Source organism: Callospermophilus lateralis, chromosome 15, assembly GCF_048772815.1.
Source record: "Callospermophilus lateralis isolate mCalLat2 chromosome 15, mCalLat2.hap1, whole genome shotgun sequence".
NCBI lineage: Eukaryota > Metazoa > Chordata > Mammalia > Rodentia > Sciuridae > Callospermophilus > Callospermophilus lateralis.
Genome location: NC_135319.1, coordinates 773,353 through 793,052, shown reverse-complemented (window position 1 = coordinate 793,052; position 19,700 = coordinate 773,353).

The window sequence follows — 19,700 nt, the reverse complement described above, 5'->3', positions numbered from 1 at the left end:
CCTCTCCATCATTGGAGGAATCTAAGCTGGCCCAGCGCCCTCCAGATAACTCCCCCGTGGCACACACAGCCCCTCCTCCCCAGGAGGAAGCTGGCCCGGCTAAGGGAACTCGCTGGCGGCGAATGATTGAAAACCCTGGAACTCCCGTGTTGCTCCCCCTATGTCCCTACGAACCATTGATTGACGAAGGCCATGGGGGGGAAATGCAAGCCTACAAATATTGGCCTTTCTCCTCTTCAGACCTATATAACTGGAAAATAACAATCCCCCTTTTTCCGAGGACCCCACTTGGCTCACAGTTCTGGTTGAGTCATTGATGTTTTCACACCTGCCTACTTAGGATGACTGTCAACAATTCCTAGAGACTCTCTTCATGACAGAGGAACAAAAGAGAATCCTCCTGGAAGCTAGAAAAAAAATCCTGGGACAATATTGGAGACCGACACATCTTCCCAACTTAATCAAAGCTGGTTTGTTGAAACAACCCAACTGGGACACCAATACCTTTGAAGTTAGAAAGCATCTGTCCACTTATCGCCAGGTTCTAATAGTGGGCATCCGAGTGTCCGCTAGGCGACCAACTAATTTGGCGAAGGTAAGAGAGATTATTCAAAGACCTGATGAATCTCCCTCTATGTTTCTAAAGAGAATGATGGAGGCATATAAGAGATATACTCCTTTTGATCCTCAGGCAGAGGATCAAAAGGCATCTGTCATAATGGTCTTTATTGGGCAAGCTGCCCTGGATATTAAAAGAAAGTTAAAATGCTTGGATGGATTACAAGATAAGACTTTGAGAGATTTAGTCAGAGAAGCAAAGAAAGTATACCTTAAGAGAGAAACTGAGGAAGAGAAGGGAGCAAAAGGAGGATAAAAGAAACAAAAGACAGACTAAGGCGTTGATTAAGGTCCTGGTCACAAAAACAAAAGGGCCAGAAATTAAGAAACAGGGAGACAGGAAGGGATACCTGGTCCCACGCCAGAGGCCACCCCTGGCCTCAGATCAATGTGCCTACTGTAAAGAATAAGAACACTGGGCCAATGAGTGCCCTAGAAAGAGACAGCCACGCCAGTCAGTCATTCTGACTCTGAGGATGACTACGAAAGTCGGGGCTCAGATCCCCTCGCCAAGTTCAGGGTAACTTTTGAAGTGGAGGGGACCCCAGTATACTTTGAAGTGGATACAGGGGCAATATACTCAACCCTAAGGCCACATTGGGCCCTCTATCAAATAAAAGGTCTCTAGTTCAAAGGGCTAATGGCAGTAAATATCCGGCTTGGAAAACTAAGAGGATCATGAACCTGGGGAAAGGAAAATCCATCACTCCTTCCTAGTAATCCCAGAATGCCTGGCCCCATTGATGGGGAGAGATCTGCTCACCAAGCTCCGGGCCAAAATAACTTTTAACCCTGAAGGCCCCCAAGTGGAATTTCTAAATCCTTCAGTAAAAACTCCTATAGTCACAGCTCTAACTATGTCAGTAGAAAATGCACATAAACTCACTCACCTTGGTTCAAAGAAACTGCAGGTATTTCTGAAGTATCAAGAACAGAGTTTTCCACTAACTGACTCACAGCAAAAAAAAAAAAATAATAACTGAATGGGTAAAAAAGCCTGTCTAGTTCATCAATTGGTTAATGCTTACCCTTCCAAGCTTCCTGCAGGAAAACACCTAGAAGGAACAAGACCAGGACAATTCTGGGAAGTTGACTTTACTAAAATTAAGCCAGCAATGTATGGACATATATATCTCCTAGTCTTTGTAGATACATTTTTAGGATGAATTGAAGCCTTCCCCATTAAGAGAACAAGAAAAAAAAAAAAGAAAAAAAAAACAGTGCAAATGGTGGTCAAGAAGATCCTGGAAGATATTTTTCAAAGATATGGCCTGCCAAAGGTAATACGGTCTGATAATGCACCGGCGTTCGTGGCCCAGGTAAGTCAGGGGTTAGCCAGGAACCTGGGGATTAATTGGAAGTTATATTGTGCTTACAGACCCCAGAGTTCAGGATAGGTAGAAAGAATGAATAGAACCATTAAAGAGACCTTAATGAAATTAAGCTTAGTGACCAGTATAAAAGATTGGACTATTCTCCTGCCTTATACAATGTTCCATGCAAGAAATACTCCCTCTGTTTCTTTGAGTAACCTCATCCCCTGTGAAATTCTCTAGGTTGCCTCTCCTCCAGTAAGGGACCTAAGCCCAACTCTAAGACCTAATGATCCCTTCCACACCCCCTTACTTGACAGACTTAAATCTCTTAAAAGAACTCAGCGATATCTGTGGAAACAGCTGGCCACTGCCTACCAAACTGGGGACGAGGGAACTCCACATCAATATCAAGTAAGAGACTTCATCTACATAAGATGATATCAGGTGTCATCCATGGAACCCTGCTGGAAAGGACCATACCAGGTGCTACTTATAATATCTACAGTGGTAAAGGTAGACGGAATCACTTCCTGGATCCATGCCTCTCATCTCAAACCTGCACCCTGTCCACACTCTGGCTGGAAACTGGAAAAGACTGGTAACACTTTCAAATTGCATTTTCACCATGTGGATAACGCTATAGACTCTCCCCTTGGCCACAAGTAGTCCTAACCCTCATCAGCTGGTTCAGCAGTGATGGCTGATCACAAATTCTACTGGAAAAGAAGTATAATCTATCTCGCATACAGCCCCCTTAGGGACCTGGTGACCATCTCTCCACCCAGACATTTGTCAGCTGGCTATAGGTCTTTCCTATTGGGATATCCCTGATGAAGTGGATACCAGTAAAATTCCATTAAATCCCTTCCGTACCATAAATAATGGAAACAAACATTATGGATGTAGGGACACATGAGCTAGATGCAGGTTGGCTAGCCTAGATTACTATGTTTGCCTGGCCGACTATCAAAGCCACAAACAGCCATGGCTTTGTGGGGGAAAAGCCAACTTCTTCTGTAAGTCATGGGGATGTGAGCATACAGGGGCTGCCTGATGGAATACAAACTCCTCATCAAATTCAGTACACAGCATTGGCTATATTACGAATTAGATAACAAAAACTGATGGCCCCCAGAGGGGTCTCTAGATCCTCAAATCCTGCGTGACCATTTTAACATCTGCAAGTGCTCAAAAGAGTGAAAGGAGATTCCCCTATGTGGAGGCCTTTTCCCTCCTTTGCTCACATCCTGAACTATGCTTCTCCAATAAATCCTCACCTTCAGCCTTCTGCTCCAGAGTCTCTGGTGTCACTCCCACCTCAGCAACCTGATTTCTCTCCTACAATTAATAGATCAAAAACATAAACCTCCGCTGGTTATTGGACCATTGCCCCCTTGCTGTGGTAGCAGGTATTGAGGTACCCCTCCACCCACTCACTCCTCTCTTGTCCTGTCAGTGCCCGCACCAGGTCCCACCAGGTCCTCTTACCAGCTAACCCAAAGCTCAAACAAGCTGAGGAGGGCCCTCAAACCCCTATTGAAGATGTAATGAAAATGGCCTTTCAAGTTGCTTTGTCATCCTTGAAAACAGTTTACTAAGAATTTAAAGTCCCTCACATGCGTTTTGGGATACTCACTACCGTCTTCCTCTCTGCTCTACCAGTTCTACTGCTCAAGTTTTGTGGCTAGGAAAATCCCAAAACACTTTCTCATTATTCTTTTACATCTCTCCTTCCTCATTCTCAGATCCTCGGAGCTGCTCTCAGCCCCACCTTCCCCGTCTTCCCCCTCTGTACTAGGCCCACAGAAAAGCCTTAACTGACCTTCTCCAGAAGTCTTCACCAAGGCTGACTTTAGGACTTTCAGCAAAAGAGTCCCTATAAAAGAGTTCAATGTAGTTAAACTTCCTCTTTTCATGTTGCCCTGTTCTACTTGGCCACTGGCTAAAAAAATCAGCACTCCTAAGCTAGACACCCCCTTAGTAGTTTTTCACAAAAAATATGTGAGCAAGGCTTCTGGCCTTGACCTGGGGCTTCACAGAGATGGCTACATTTCTAAGTTAAAGAAGTTAGAAACTGGGCTCCGTGGTAACAACTGGCAGGGGAAAATAAGAAAGGGAAGAAAAAGCTCTTCCCCTCCCAGGTGTCCTTGAAAAGTTAACTTGCCCAGAACAGAGGAAAAAACAGAAACAAAAACTGCTTTTTTCAACTTCTGCAGACTTTGAACTTCTGAGCCCCTTCCCTTACATGTTTGGTACAAAATTCTGAAACTACCTAAAATTGGGTTTCAGAGGCTTACTTGATTACAACAGAATCAACGCCCTCTGAATCCGGTTGCAATCAAATAGGACTGTTTCCCTGTCTTCAGTGCTATCTTAGGTGCCTTGCCTTGTCCGTCCCTAGTACAGCATAATTCTATATACTTAAACATTGTTTATGTTTTCATGGAATGGTCAACATATGTGATTAACTGTGTAATGGTGCAGATGTTTCTCAGAGTGCTCTATCACAACGCAGGTTCATTTGAAGATCAAAGAGGGGGGAATACAACCCGGTTCCACTGAAAATATATATCCCTCACTTTAGCCATCCTATTAGGAATAGGAATTGCTGCACTGGTGGGCACGGGAACCACTGCCTTTGTCCATGGGACTCAACAAATGACCCAACAAATGACAGCAATAGACCAAAATTAGATATTAGAAACCTCCATCAGAGCTTTGCATGAATCTTTAACCTCTCCCTCTGAAGTTGTTTTTCAGAACACTCGAGGGTTGGACCTCCTCTTCATGAGAGAAGGGGGCCTTTGTGCTGCAATGAGGGAAGAATGTTGTTTGTATGCCGAGCATACTGGAGTTGAAATAAACTGTATGAGTAAATTAAAAAGACGTCTTAAAGAGCATCAACTATAGAGAGAAGCCCAAAAATGTGGTTTGAGTCTTGGTTCACACAGTCCCCCTGGTTAACTACGTTTTTATCTACCCTGGCTGGTCCAATAATAATCCTCATATTATTGCTAACTATAAAACCCTGTTTTCTCAACCGTGTAATTTCTTTTATCCAGGCTCAAATTGGACGAGTTAAACTTATGGTAATACCCCACTAGCAGACATAGAATGTGACACCCCCCAACGATCATTTTTATGATTAAAAGTAGCCAGAAGAAGAAGTGGGGAATAAAAGGTTAATAAAATAGGTACTTTTCACTTTCTGTTTTTCTGTATGCTTAACAAAACAGTGTTGAAATCTTGAGAAATGCTTGCAAATCTTGTTCCCAGTATGTGCTGGCCCCAACTGCCAAACTGCAGAATGTGCTCACTCTCCCAGTTTCACGCAAATTGCCCACTCGCCCTGATCCATCAATAAACTTCTCTCCCTGCGCTCTCCAGGTAAAGTATATAAGCTCTACTTAAGCTATTCTCAGGGCTATCTGCTCTATTCAAGTGAGCTCTGAGCACCAGCCTGCTGGACACTCAATAAACCCTTTGCTGTTGCATGAGATAATCTGTTGGTGGTCTCCTCCTGTGAAGCTCACCCAACATTTACTAGGATGATTGAATGTAGAAGAGAATATCCAGTCAAAAATGGATAGTTGATAGGAAAAGGAAGATAGTCAGTATGTTTAGGAAGAAGTGTGAGTATAGGATCTGAAACAAAAGTTCTTTAGCTATAGGGTTTCGGTTAGAGAGTGAATGTTAATGTCAACACAGGTGAAGAGTCAGTCACAATGATGAACTGGGGAAAATATGTAGGAAAGCAGATATAAATAGAGACATTACAAAATCAGGCAAAGTATAAAGTGAGTGATAGGATTAGACATTTTGAACAGGGTTGAGTTTGAATATATAATCTTAGGAAGAAACAAATATGTAGTCACCAATATTATTGACATTTGAGAGCATTAGGCAAATTTCAGGTGGATGAATATTTCTGAGAATAATCTTGTGAATAGTTGATTATAAACCCACATACATGAACATGAATGAATTTAGGGAGTGTACATAAGACACTTATGTTTCATATGTTGAAAAATCTGGAGAGTACACACAGATAAAAATGTAGCAATATATATGTCAATCAAATTTCATCATAAAATATATATCATCAACAGATCCAAAAATATTCATTTTACTGATCATGGATTTATGTATAATGTTGTTCAACTAGGAAGCTCACCCATAGTTTGAATATTCAGTACCAACAGGGTTTAGAAGGATTGATCTCGTCTCACAATTTGTTTCTGCCAAGTCAGCCAAATCACAAGAATGTACGTGTGGTACCAGGTAGGATTGTATATGTGCATATAAAAATACACATGCTGAATAGGCTACAGAGAAAGGGAGACAGGAATTCACATATTTGTTTACTTTAAAAATACATGGAGAACTCTTTCAACAAACAATTGACTAGATTTATAACTCCTACTCTGTATCATGCGGAGGGCAAGTCCAACTATACAACATATAGTTTGTTGAACTGTTTGTATTTCTATTCCGTTTGGGTTATTTTTCTCCATCATATTAGGATTAGTAGTCAGAGTCTGGTAGGATATGGGTTAGTGTCAGGGATTCAGTATTTTGAATGGAAAATAGGAAATTGAATCCAATGTGTATGCAAACATATGCTACAGAAAAATCTTCCCACTCTCATCCAGAACAATGCATTTACATTACCTTCGCCTCAAGTAAGACACAATCAGAGGAGAAGAGTTAAAAAATCTGTGAATACCTATCTGGAATGAAAAATGCTCCAGATTTCACATCATTGGAGTTGGTAGAGGAGTTTCTAAAAGTAATGGACAGGGTAAACACTGCACAAACATGGAGCTCTGCTGGCCTAAAGATTTTTGAGAATCTCCCTCTGAGGTTGGGCACTTGAAACAGATGTTTTTGTCAGGAGCTTTAGCTTACTTTAAAGTGAGACCATCAAAGCTGAGTCTGCATCTATGTGACCTGAATGACATGGTTACTTATTTTCCAATGAAATGAGGCAGCAGTGCTGAATTCTCTTTTTGTAGGTAAACTGTGGCCTCTGAGTGCTAAGTGTCTCCCTGTGTGGATTGTGAAGCCATTTCGTCATACTCCAATTTTCGTGGTGTTTCTTGCTGCTGCCTGGGAGTTTGGTATTTGCTTCACAAAATACAATAAGTTCAAATGGGACACAGTACTGGAGGGAGTTCTGTCAGGAATGGGGGGAAGGGTCTGCAGGAGAGTGCACCAACCAGTGTTTTATCCCACATAGCTTGCCCCCTTAGCAATAGCAACATTATTCAGAACATTGCCCTGAAACCTCTCCATTTTGCCTTTACATATAAGGGTCTGCTGGATGCACCATGCCAGTCACAAGCCATTTGGAATTCAATTGTAGATCTTCATGGCCCTACCACTGATGTTTTATCAAACACCTGCTCACCACTGCTCTGGGCCACTACTCAGCAAGCTCCATCTTACTGGCATCTCTGTTCTACACCATTTTCATGAAACCCAGTCAATCAAGACACTGTCTGCTATACTAATGATCAGCAACAGGACATCCAAAAGTTTTCCAGTGCCACCTGGTCATGGGAATTTCAAAAATTTCATGGTATTTTTCTAGCCATTTTTCAAAGATGAAGTTGGAGGCACTGTGGGTTTCAATTCATTCAGGAATCATTAAATGTTGAGGAAGCTAATTTCAATGAAAGCACTGGAGAACTCTAACAGGCAAGGCTTCCCAAAGAGTGCCCAAAAAGGTCACATGAAGCCAGGCCCATTGAGGTTTACAATGTGAGGACCATGTGTGTTTTGACTCTCAACTCAGCCTGCCAAGTCTTTAAGAATAAAATCATGTTATATACTGGTTGAGATTCCCAGTGCTCTGTTGAAAGCCACTCTGGGCCTAGATCTCAGTTTCCAAGGGTGACTCTCATGCGTGGCCTCCAAAAAAATTCATGGCAATACTTCTCTGAGTTCAGTTCCACAACTCAGTTTCTAAGGGGAATCACACCAGAGTTCAAGGCCAGGTGAACCCAGTCATTTCTTCCAACTGACACACAAATGATCAAAATTATAACCAAAACACTCCCACATGACACTAATCTTCTTCCATGAAGTCAATCACCATCACCTCTGGCTGAAGGTTTCCATGAGGGGCACAGCCAAAGACAGTTTCCAAAATAAGCTCGCTTGCCCCTCATTTGCCGAAAGTCAGGGTGGCCTGGACAACCTTCCTGTGAACCAGGAGTGATCAAATAAGCATGCCTTTAATACTGCACTGTTTTTCCAATTTGAGGCCTACTGACTTTCAGATATAGATTCTTTATGTGATTTGGAGTCATGCGAAAACACAAGCACCTCTGCAGGGCTTGGAAGAACTCATTTGACCCAAAGAATCCCTATTCTCACATGATGGAGGTCAGGAACCTGACAGAGGAAGGCAAGTGACTTCATCCACAGTGACTGATCTTTTTGCAATTATGTTTTTTGATGCACACATGGGATCATTCTTTAGATCCATCAGGTGCTGAGAATCTAAGTCACAGCCACACACAAGGCCAAGAGGCTAATTCAGCCACATTCCTTACCAAAGCAATTAAGCAAAGAGCCACAGGTGATGCCCATTCATTTCCATTTCAAAACTGTTTTCTTCAGGCTTCACAAAGGGGTGGCCTGAGGTAAAGACCTTCCAGACATTCAGGGCAACAGAACAATAGTTAAGCAAAAGCCCCAAAGCAGGGTCTCTCCACTGAGACTTTCCTGGTCACACTGATATCTGACATTCAGGGCAACAGAACAATACGTAAGCAAAAGGCGCAAAACATGGTCTCTCCACTGAGACATTCCTGGTCACTCTGATATATGAGTTTTCTGAGAATCTCGCCATTCTCTTCACCTATCCAGTACATGGCCATGTCACAGAGCTTGGAGGTGGTACATATCTTGGAAACAAATCCATGAGCCAATCCTGGAGAGTGGCCAGAATTCAGGAAGAAAACAGGAACTTAGGAAGATAGCAGGTGTTGCCCATGGATAAGACAAGTTGCAGTCCATTCTTTAATTGGCCAGGATGAATTATGGGAAGATTTACACTAGACTAGACATCCATTAATGCATTATCTTTTCTAATGTCCACAACAACGGACACAGTGGGATACACAGACATAGGAACACTAGTCTTGTCAAACAACTTACTAGAAACAGTCCACTCCAAACCGAACAAACCGACTTTCCTACCTATTCTCAGAAAGTGAGAAAAAACCACAAAAACACACCCACTCCCACAAAGGCACCTCCTTCCCCCAAGTAGGTCTGTGACTATCCAGAGTGTCCTCTGACTGGTGGGCAATACTATGTTCCCCCAAAATAGCCTGTACTCTATCAGATATGGTTTCCTTGGCCAACTCTGTGAAGTTGTCAGGAAAAAGTGGTGAGCCACTACCTGCTTTCTCAGGAAAGGTCCCTCTTGAGAGATCTCCTGGCATTTGTCCTTCCTCACATCAGTAAGTACCAATATAGACTGACTCTGTCCTTGTTAAATCCAACCAAGTGAGCCCACTGTGACTGGGACTGGGACTGCTTCTGGGTGCCTGGCTTCTTGGATACCAAGTTCAGAGAGTTCCATCACCAAGGAAATGAGGTATGTCACTTTCTTTGAAACTGAATGAGGTCACTGCCTTGGCAACCACTTTGTCCTAACAGTTTCATCCAAGGGTCCCATGAGATGGACCCGGCCACTACTTCCTGTGAAACTTTCACAAGTGAAAATGGTATATCAACCATAGGAACATGGGAACAGTTCTCCACCCAGGCCTCCATCTTTCTCTACAATAAGAAGAGAGAGGCTGATTCAGACACATCCCTTCATGCTGACCAGGTTGTTTGCCATGGAAGATGACTTTTGCTCTCTCAGGTCCTTCATACCTGCCTAAAACTTCTCCAGGTATCATTTCTGCATGGACATTTGAGGTTTTTGGTAGGTGGAAGGTATGCTACTTTCCTGTATTGTAAGAACAACTCTGTCCCTGCTCTTCTGTAAAATGAGATTGAGGGAACAGTGTATGTTTCAGGTTAATAACAGGTTCGATTTGGGTTATGAATCATTCTGTGCGATGAATAATGGTATTGGGAACCTATGATATTTACAAGAATAGAGAGGTGATATAAGAATGAAAACAAAAATCTAGGTATGATTTGAAGGCCCGAAAAGCATTGGGCCCTTGACTGGGATACTTAGCTTTGAATTATGTTCTGCAAAGATGTCTCAGATAATTCGATATACAATGGCATAGGACCTTGTACCTTGGATGATTGAATGTAGAAGAGAACATCCAGTCAAAAAAGGATAGTAGGTAGCAGTAGGAAGATAGTCGGTAGGTTTAGGAAAAAGAGTGAGTATAGGATTTGGACCAAAATTTTTACCCAATAGGGTTTTGGTTAGAGAGTGAATGTAAATGTCAGCACATATGAAGAGTGAGTAACTGTGATGAGCTGGGGAAAATATGTGGAAAAGCAGATATCAATAGAGACATTATGAAATCAGGAAAAGTATAAAATGAGTGACAGGATTAGACATTTTCTACAGGGTTGAGTTTCAATATATAATCTTATGAAAAAAAAATATGTAGTCACCAATAGGATTGTCATTTGAGAGCATTAGGCAACCTGGACATGGATGTTTTAGTAATCCATGTACACTTTTCATTTCGGCTTTGGTACAATCATAAGTGTGACCTTTACATTTTTTGTTCAGAATATTACTGTGATAAAATGTATATGTAGATAAGGTGACATGAGTATTCCTACCACCATTTCTGGGAGCAATATATTGAGGACGTATAATTAGTATTGGGGGTACAAAGAGGTGTACCCTGTGTCTATGCATATAGAGATAAAGCATGAATAGACCATACTGTGAATAAATAATATAACTTGTTCCAACTTTAAATAATAGATTGAACTGATATCTGAAAAATTATAGGAAATCTTGTATTGATATACAATCATTCATTCCAACCAATTATACATCTAATGGTAATATTAGTGTTTTGGTTTATCATGAAGAGTGTGTGAGTTTTGCTTGAAAAGTGATTATGGAAATTGAAAATAATGTATTTGGGAAGAAGTCTCATTAAAAGACCAGTCAGGAAACCTGGAGGAATACATATGTTGTGAAGCATGAAGTGATTGAAAGTGAAACAAATGCCTATAAATTTGCTAATTTGTGGATGCAAAATATATCCGATGATGTGCATAAACTCATGAAATAGTAAGGTACCAGTGTTGAATAAAAATGAACGTCAAAATACACATCATGTCCCATAGGAATCTACTTGCATTGATTTTAAACTGGGTCAGTTACTGTAGAAATATTAGGATTCACGTGCATATTCACCAAAGTTAGTTTTCTTTTTTTTATAATTTTTATTTTTGGTTGTTCAAAACATTACATACTTCTTGATATATCATATTTCACACTTTGATTTAATTGGGTTATAAACTCCCATTTTTACCCAAAATGCAGATTTCAGAATCACATCATTTATACATCCATTGATTCACATATTGCCATACTAGTGTCTGTTGTATTCTGCTGCCTTTCCTATCCTCTAGTATCCCCCCTCCCTTTCCCGATCCTCCCCTCTTCTCTCTCTACCCCCTATATAGTAATAAATTTCTACCCCTTGTATTATTTTTCCCTTTCCCCTCACTTCCTCTTGAATGTAATTTTGTATAACCCTGAGGGTCTCCTTCCATTTTCATGCAATTTCCTTTCTCTCTCCCTTTCCCTTCCACCTCTCATCCCTGTTTAATGTTAATCTTCATCTCATGCTCTTCATCCCTACTCTGTTCTTAGTTACTCTCCTTATATCAAAGAAGACATTTGGCATTTGTTTTTTAGGGATTGGTTAGCTTCACTTAGCATAATCTGCTCTAATGCCATCCATTTCCCTGCAAATTTTATGATTTTGTCATTTTTCAATGCAGAGTAATACTCCATTGTTTATAAATGCCACATTTTTTTTATTCATTCTTCTATTGAAGGGCATCTAGCTTGGTTTCACAGTCTTGCTATTGTGAATTTTGCTGCTATGAACATCGATGTAGCAGTGTCCCTGTAGCATGCTCTTTTTAGGTCTTTAGGTTTTAGACCGAGAAGGGGAACATCTGGGTCAAGTGGTGGTCCCATTCCCAGCTTTCCAAGAAATCTTCATACTGCTTTCCCATTTGGCTGCACCAATTTGCAGTCCCACCAGCAATGTACAAGTGTACCTGTTTCCCCACATCCTCGCCAGCACTTGTTGTTGTTTGACTTCATAATGGCTGCCAATCTTACTGGAGTGAGATGGTATCTTAGGGTGGTTTTGATTCACATTTCTCTGACTGCTGGAGATGGTGAGCATTTTTTCATGTACTTGTTGATTGATTGTATGTCCTCCTCTAAGAAATGTCTGTTCAGGTCTTTGGCCCAATTGTTGATGGGTTATTTGTTATCTTATTGACTAATTTTTTGAGTTCTTTGTATACTCTGGATATTAGGGCTCTATCTGTAGTGTGAGGAGTAAAGATTTGTTCCCAGGATGTAGGGTCCCTTTTTACCTCTCTTACTGTTTCATTTGCTGAGAAAAAACTTTTTAGTTTGAGTAAGTCCCATTTGTTGATTCTAGTTATTAACTATTGTGTTATGGGTGTTCTATTGAGGAATTTGGAGTCCGACCCCACAGTATGTAGATCGTAGCCAACTTTTTATTCTATCAGATGCCGTGTCTCTTATTTGATATCAAGCTTCTTGATCCATTTTGAGTTAACTTTTGTGCATGGCGAGAGAAAGGGATTCAGTTTCATTTTGTTACATATGGATTTCCAGTTTTCCCAGCACTATTTGTTGAAGATACTATCCTTCATCCATTGCATGCTTTTAGCCCCTTTATCAAATATAAGATAGTTGTAGTTCTCTGGATTGGTTTCTGTGTCCTCTATTCTGTACCATTGGTACCCGCCTGTTTTGGTACCAGTACCATGCTATTTTTTTTACTATTGCTCTGCAGTATAGTTTGAAGTCTGGTATCGCTATACCACCTGATTCACACTTCCTGCTTAGCATTGTTTTTGCTATTCTGGGTCTTTTCTTTTTCCATATGAATTTCATGATTGCTTTCTCTATTTCTACAAGAAATGCCACTGGGATTTTGATTGGCATTGCATTAAACCTATAGAGAACTTTTGGTAATATCGCCATTTTGATGATGTTAGTTCTGCCTATCTATGAACAGGGTACATTTTTACATCTTCTAAGATCTTCCTCTATTTTTCTCTTTAAGGTTCTGTAGTTTTCATTGTATAAGACTTGCACCTCTTTTGTTAGGTTGATTCCCAATTATTTTTTTTTAGGATATTGTGAATGGAGTGGTTGTCCTCATTTCCATTTCAGAGGATTTTTTGCTGATATACAGGAATGCCTTTGATTTATGCGTGTTGATTTTATATCCTGCCACTTTGCTGAATTCATTTATTAGCTCTATTAGTTTCTTTTTAGACCCTTTTGGTTCTGCTAGGATCTGCAATAGTGATAATTTAAGTTCTTCTTTTCCTATTTTTATGCCTTTAATTTCTTTCGTCTGTCTAATTGCTCTGGCCAGTGTTTCGAGAACTATGTTAAATAGAAGTGGTGAAAGAGGGCATCCCTGTCTTGTTCCAGATTTTAGGGGAAATCCCTTCAATTTTTCTTCATTCGGAATGATGCTAGCCTGAGGCTTAGCATAGATTGCTTTTACAATATTGAGGTATGTTTCTGTTATCCCTAGTTTTTCTAGAGTTTTGAACATAAAGGGATGCTGTACTTTGTCAAATACTTTTTCTGCATCTATCGAGATGATCATATGGTTCTTATTTTTACGTCTATTGATGTGATGAATAACATTTATTGATTTCCGTATATTGAACCAGCCTTGCATCCCACGGATGAATCCTACTTGATCATGGTGCACAATTTTTTTGATATGCTTTTGTATCTGATTCGCCAGAATTTAATTGAAGATTTTTGCCTCTAGGTTCATTAGAGGTATTGGTCTGTAATTTTCTTTCTTTGAATTGTCTTTGTCTGGTGTAGGAATCAGGGTGATGTTGGTCTCATAGAATGAATTTGGAAGTTCTCCCTTTTTTTCAATTTCCTGACATAGCTTGAAAAGTATTGGTATTAGTTCCTCTTTAAAGGTTTTGTAAAACTCATATTTTGAAAAACCTGGAGAGTGAATACACACACACACACACACACACACACACACACACACACACACACATTAAAAATAGCATTATGAATGCCAATTGAAATTCACCATGAAATATATATCATCCAAAGGTCCAAAAATATTCATTTACTGAACATGGATTTATGTTGTTCAACTAGGAAGCTCACCCATATGTTGAATTTTCAGTTCCAACAGCGATTAGTAGGAGTGATCTCTACTCACAATTTGTATCTGCCAAGTCAGCCACCTCAAAAATGTACGTGTGATACTAAATAGAATTCTTTATGTGCATATAAAAATACATGTGCTGAATAGGCTATAGAGAAAGGGAGACAGTTATTCACATATTTGTTAACTTTTAAAACACATGGAGAACTATTTCAATTAAAATTGGCTAGATTTATAACACCTACCAATTATCATACAAAAGTCAAGTCCAACTATTCACCACACCTCCTGTGAACCTCTTGTATTTCTATTCTGTTTGGGTTATTTTTCTACATCATATTAGGATTAGAAGTCAAAGTCTAGTAGGGTATGTGTTAGTGTCAGGGATTCAATATTTAGAATGAAAAACTGGAAAATTTATCCAATGTGTATGCAAATATGTGCTACACAAAATCTTCCCACTCTCATTCAGAACAATGTCTTTACGTTACCTTCACCCCATGTAAGACACAATTAGAGGAGAAGAGTTAGAAAATCTGTGAATACTTATCTGGAATGGAAACTGCTCAGGAGTTCAAAAATTTGGAGGTGGTAGAGGAGTTTCCAAAAGTAAGGGACAGGGTAAACACTCCACAAACATGAAGCTCTGCCAGCATAACATCAGGAAAAACTGCCTCTGAGGTTGGCCACTTAAAATATATGTTGTTGTCAGGAGCATTAGCTTCCTTTGCAGTGAGACCATCAAAGCTGGGTCTGCATCTATGTGACCTGGATGACGTGGATAATTATTTCTCAATGAACATGAGGCAGCAGTGCTGAATTTTCTCTTTGTAGGTAAACTGTGGCCATTGGGTGCCAAGTGTCTCCCCGTGTGGACTGTGAAGCCATTTGGTCATCCTCCAATTTTCCTGGTGTTTCTTGCTGATGCACTGGGAGTTTGGTATTTGCTTCATTAAATACAAGGAGTTCAACTGGGACACAATGCTGGAGGGAGTTCTGTCCATTCTAGTTGGTCAGGTTCTGCATGAGAATGCACCAACCAGGCTTCTATCCCAGATAGCTTGCCCCATTGACCATAGCAACCTGATTCTGAACATTGCCCTGAAACCTCTCCATTTAACAAGATGATTTTACATGTAAGGGTCTACTGGCTGCAAAATATCAGTCACGAGCCATTTGGAAGCCAATGGCAGATTAACATGGCCCCAGCACAGATGTTTTATCACACAACTACCCACCATGCCTTTAGGAACACTACTCAGCAGGATCCAACTTACTGGCATCTCTGTTCTACACCATTTTTATAAAACCCAGTCAATCAAGGCACTGTCTGGTACACTCTCAATCATCAACAGGACATTCAAAGGTTTTCCAGTGCCACCTGGTCATGGGAATTTAAAAAGTTCATTGTATTTATCTTGCCATTTTTCAAGGATGAAGTTGGAGAAACTATGGGTTTCAAATCATTCCAGAACCATTAAATTTTGAAGAAGCATATTTAAAGGAAAGTTCTGGAGAACTCTCAGAGGCATGGCTTTCCAAAGAGTGGCCAAAAGGACACATGAAGCCAGGCCAATTGAGGTCTACAATGTGAGATCCATGCTTGTGTTGACTCTCCACTATGGCTGCCATGTCTTTAAGAATAAAATCATGTGATATCCTGGCTGAGATTCCCAGTGCTCTGGGGAAAGCCACCCTGGGCCTAGATCTCAGTTTCCAAGGGAGACACTCATGCATGTAATCCTAAAATCCTAACACAATTCATAGCAATACTTCTCTAAGGTCAGTTTCAGAACTCTGTCTCTGAGGGGAATCACACCAGAGTTCAATCCCAAGTGGACCCAGTCATCTCTTCCAACCGACACACAAATGACCACAATTAAAACCAAAAAAGTCTCATATGGCCCTCATCTTCTTCCATACAGACAATCATCATAATGTCTGGCTGGAGGTTTCAATAGGGGGTGCAACCCAGGACAGTGTCCAAAATGAGCTCCCTTGCACCTCATTTGCCTAAAGTGTGGATGGCCTGGACACCCTTCCTGTGAACCAGGAGTGATCAAATATGCCTACCTTTAATACTGCTCCACTTCTCCTATTTGAGTCCTACTGACTCGGGGGTTAATATTCTTTATGTGAATTGGAGTCATGAGAAAACCCAAGCATCTATGGGCTAGGCTCTGCAGGGCTTTGAAAAAGTTATTTGACCCAAAGGATCTAGATTCTCACTTGATGCAGATCAGGAAGCTTTCAGAGGAACACAAGAGACTTCATCTACAATGACTGCATTTTGGACATTTTGGTTTTGGATGCACACATGGGATCTTTCTTTAGATCAATCACGGGCAGAGAATCAAAGCCACAGCCTCACACAGGGCCAAGATGCTAATTCAAACACATCCATTTCCAAAGCGATTAAGCAAAGAGCCACAGGTGATGCCCATTCATTTCCAATTGAAAACTGTTTTCTTCAGGCTTCATAAGGGATGGCCTGAGGCAAAGACCTTCCAGACATTCAGGGCAACAGAACAATAGGTAAGCAAAAGACCCAAAGCAGTGTTTCTCCATTGAGAGTTTACTGGTCACACTGATATCTGAGTTTTCTGAGATTCTCGCCATTCCTTCAGCTATCCAGTACATGGCCATGACACAGAGCTTGGAGGTGGTACATATCTTGCACACAGAACCATGAGCCAATTCTGGAGAGTGGCCAGAATTCAGTAAGAAAACAGAATCTTAGGAAGATAGCAGGTGTTGCCCATCGATAAGGGAAGCCCTAGTCCATGCATAAATTGGGCAGGATGAATGCTGGGAAGATTTCTCTAGAGAGAACACATCCATTGATGCATTCTCTTTTCTAATGTCTACAACCACGGACAAAGTGGGATACACAGACATAGAAACACTCACCTTGTCAAAGGACTTACTAGAAACAGTTCACCCCAAACCAAACAAACCGCCTTTCCTACCTATTCTCAGAACATGAGACAAAACCACAAACCCTCACCCACACACACAAAGACTCCGCATTCCCCCAAGTGGGTCTGTGACTATGCAGAGTGTCCTCTGACTGGTTTCAGTAGAGACCTGGAGGACATGGTTTCTTATTTTTCAATGAACATGAGGTAGCAGAGCAGATTTCTCTCATTGTAAATAAACTGTGGCCACTGGAGGCTAAGTGTCTCCCTGTGTGGACTGGGAAGCCTTTTGGTTATCCTCCAATTTTTGTGGTGTTTTTTGCTGCTGCACTGGGTGTTTGGTATTTGCTTCATGAAATACAAGGAGTTCAAATGGGACACAGTGCTGAAGGGAGTTCTGTCACGTGTGGTGTTTCAGGGTCTGCAGGAGAATGCACCAACAAGGCTTCTATCCCACATAGCCCTGAAACCTCTCCATATAACAAGATACCTTTACATATAAGGGACTGCTGGCTACACCATGTCAGTCTCAAGACATTTGGAAGTCAATAGCACATCCACATGTCCACAACACAGATGTTTTATCACAATCCTGCACACCACTGCTCTAGGCCCACAACTGAGCAAGCTCCAACTTACTGGCTTCTCTGTTCTACACATTTTCATGAAAAACAATCAAAAAAGGCACTGTCTGGTACACTTATAATGAGCAACAGGACATCCAAAGATCTCCAATGCAACCTGGTCATGGGAATTTCAAAACTTTTCCCAAGTAATTCTGTGACTATCCTGAGTGTGGTCTGACTAGTGGGTCATACTATAATGCCCCGAAAGGGCCCATCCTGTCTCACATCAGGTGTCCATGGCCAACTCTGTGAAGTTGTCAGGAGCCAGCGGTGAGCCACTAACTGCTTACTCAGGAAAGGCCCCTCTTCAGAGCTCTCCTGACATTTGGTCCTCCTCACATCAGTAGATACCAAGAAAGACTGACTCTGTCTTTGGTAAATCCAAACAAGTGTGACCACTGGGACTAGGACTGGGACTGGTTCTCCGTGCCTAGCTTCTTGGATCTTAGTTCATAGAGTTCCATCACCAAGGAAGTGAGGTGAGGTCACTTCCTTCAGAAACTGAATGTGGTAACTGCCTTGGCAATCACTTTGTCCTAACAGTTGCTTCCAAGAATTCCATGAGATGGAGGCTGCCACTACTTCTTTTGACTCTTTCACAAGTTTGAATGGTATATCAACCATAGGCACCCAGGAAAAGCTCTCCAGACCATTCTGGTTTGGTCCATCTTCTCTACATTAAGAAGAGAGAGGCTGATTCAGACACATCCCTTCATCCTGACCAAGTTGTTTGTCATGGAAGATGACTTTTGGACTCCCAGGTACTTCATAGCTGCCTACATCTTCTCCAGGGATAATTTCTGCATGGGTCTCTGTGGTTCTCAGCAGGTGGAAGATCCCCTACACTCCTGTATTGTAAGACGAACACTGTCCGTGTTCTCATGTACAGTTAGATAGAGGGAACAGTGTATGGTTACGGTTAATAACATGTTCGATTTGGGTTACAAATAATTCTGATGGATGAATAATGGTGTTGGGAACCTGTGATATTTATAAGAATATATAGGTGTAATACAAGTATGTAAACAGAAATCTCGGTAAGATTTGAAACCCAGAAGGGCATTGGGCCCTTGATTAGGATACTTAGATTTAAATTATATTCTGCACACATGTCTCAGATTTATCCATATACAATGACAAGGACCATGTACCTTGGAATATTGAATGTAGAGGAGAATATCGAGTCAAAAACGGATAGTCGGCAGGATTAGCAAGATAATCGGTATTTTTAGAAAGAAGAGTGAGTGTATGATTTGGACAAAAAGTTCTTTAGCATTAGGGTGTCCGTTAGAAAATGAACGTAAATGTCAGCACATGAGAAGAGTCAGTCACAATGATTAACTGGGAAAAAATGTAGGAAAGCAGATATGTATAAAGAAATTAGGAAATCATGCAAAGTATAAAGTGAGTGTTAGGATTAGACATTTTCAACAGGCTTGATGTTGAATATATAATCTTAGGAAATAACAAATATGTAGTCACCAATTAGATTGACATTTGAGAGCAATAGGCAACATGGACATGGATGTTTTTAGTAATCCATGCTCACTTTCCATTTAGGCTTTGGTTTAGTCATAATTGTGGACTTTGAATTTTGTGTCCAGAATATTACTGTGATTACATGTATATGTAGATCAGGTGACATGAGTATTTCTTCCACAATTTCTGGGAGCAATATTTTAATACTTAGAAATTAGTATTGGGGGTACAAATAAGTGTACCTTGTGTCTTTGAATATAGAGAATATTCATGAATAGACCATACAGTGAATAAATAATGTCTCTGGTTCCAACTTTAAATAATGGATTGAATTGATATCTGAAAATATACAGG